Raw genomic sequence first — 2,328 nt, 5'->3', positions numbered from 1 at the left:
AACATAACCTCAAATTGTGTCAAACATGGATCCACCGTTAATGATTAGTACAATTAATTTATTTTTTCCGTCGTACATATATGAAGATGATGATCTGCAGAAAGATTAGATACATAGTAAATCTCTGGTCTCTGCATTCATTAATTTTATATCATGTGTACTTTCCATTCTCAATTCAAACGAGCTTACTTGGAATGTGAGGAATGATCAATATTTTTAGTTCCCGCCACAAACACGCATCGCCCTCACTGACCCACCGTCGTAGGTGAAGCTTTCGTAGCGCGCTGGGAGTTAGTTAATGACGTCAGTTATGACGCCACAAGAGCCGTTAGGAGTGCTACAAAGCGATTTGTGGACCGATACTACAAATGCTTTGAAACGTTCAGAACACCAAGTGGACCGCACACTAAAAAATACAGATACTGTAATGAGGGTCTCCATACCACCTTTGGAAATACCAGCTCTAACATTGAGCTTAGTCACTAACATATGAATTGATAATAGTGGTAGAATCTAGTAAATCACAATGTAATATTTTATAATTACACTTTTTTAAGTTGCGAACTAAATTTTATCAATATGAAAACAACGAAGTAAAACTATGATTGAAGGATACAAGAATATGTAATGTGCTTTTTTACTGTAAAAACGAGGTTATTCATTAATTCTGCAAAAAGTACATACTTGTATAAATATTAAAAAATAGTCTTTATTATTATTAGTTCTTCAGTAGGTCATTTCATTCTCATGTGTTCGTTTCATTAAAATCTTTGGGATGAATAGTCTGAAGACAATAGAATCTCGGAACACAGAGAAGAGGAGGCAATTGTAGTCGAAGTGTGATTGGAATGAGATTCTGTGGGGGAGTATGGAAAAGAAATGTTCAGAGAGCCAGGGTCGACACCATATGATGCAGGAACTATGGTACGTGGATGAAAAGATGAAGGAGCCACCTGCTGTATAAGAAAATTCTGTTGGGCAGGAAAAAGCTGCTGAAATTGAGAATTGTGCTGTGTAGGGAATAATGTACTGGTAGTAGCATGCGTGATACAATCGTGCTTAATTCTTTGAAGAAGATTCAATACTTCACTCCTAAATTCAAGCTTTCTATCCGCGTCTAATTTTCTAACTATGGAAAGCAAACATTTAAAGAAGGAACGGTCTTGATCTTCTGGTTCTGGAGTGATTGGTGTGTTTATGAATTTGAGACACTTTCAAATTGTCTGCAATGTTTAGCTGTACTTTTCTTGCTCTCTGTAGGATTTTTGCATGCAGAAGTGGATGCTGAACTGGGAGTTACAGCAGAGGATGTTGCGGATGCCTCTTTTTGGAAACGCTCTTCTGTTTCATCAGGAGAGTTCAGAGGGTCCCAGCTTGATGTTTCGTTGTCTATGGTTGTCTGAGTAGTAGCTAAACCCGTAGAGTGTTGCAAGAAAGACAGCTACCTCGTATAAATATATTGACGTCCTGGTACTGCTGCTTGCCCAGAATTCGTCCTCTTTCGAATGTCTTTCCCATAATTATCCTTGAGATTTTTCCACTTGCTCATAGACTTTTTCACTAGAAAAAAGATTTCTTTTTTATTTATGTTACAGATACCTCGGAAGCGGATGCAATCTGATAGATCTTTATTATTTGTACCGGCTTGGGCATTCTACGTTGTGCAAAATAGTTAGGAAAGTGTGCTGTACAATTTGGCTAATTTTAAAAAAAGAATGTTTTCCTGCATTCATAGTTGAAAGGTGAGTTCAGATTTTCTCCATCTTTGAAACGAAACGCTAACTTCTCCCATTGCCTTGGCGCCCTCGATGGAAAACACGTTAGAATAGTTAAACCATTCAAAAGCGGATCTTTGTATTTCATCTATAAACATTTTTTTTCCATTGTTCTTATTGGAATAGTGGATGCTAACTATAATTTCATTTACATAGACGTAGGATCGTTTAATAAAGAAGGGGACAGTACTATATTTGAATCCTCCAGTTTCCACAAGAAATTAATTGATAATTCACTGAACATCCCCAAAAGCAAGCCACTTCCCAACACTGAGGATTCAAATATACCTTATCTATTTATAGGAGACAAAGCATTTGGACTATCTGAACACATTATGCACAAAGGAAAAACATTGACCAAGTCAAAACGAATGTTTAATTATCGCTTGAGCAGGGCCCGTCGATACGTTGAATGTGCATTTGGTATACTGTGACACAAATGGCGAATTTTCCACAGACCTATGAATGTGAAAATTGAATTTACTGTTGCAATTATAAAAACTTGCTGCCTTTTTGACAATTATATTCGTTATAGAAACGAGTACGACTTTGA

General features: G+C 36.8%; 1 pseudogene; it reads left to right on the top strand.

The window, feature by feature from the left end:
• The first annotated feature begins 868 nt into the window (after window positions 1-868).
• LOC107273693 lies at window positions 869-2,328 on the top strand (annotated as a pseudogene).

Source organism: Cephus cinctus, unplaced genomic scaffold, assembly GCF_000341935.2.
Source record: "Cephus cinctus unplaced genomic scaffold, Ccin1 Ccin1_scaffold1782, whole genome shotgun sequence".
NCBI lineage: Eukaryota > Metazoa > Arthropoda > Insecta > Hymenoptera > Cephidae > Cephus > Cephus cinctus.
Note: the sequence above shows the minus strand (reverse complement) of the source record. Positions and strands in the feature narration are given on the sequence as shown.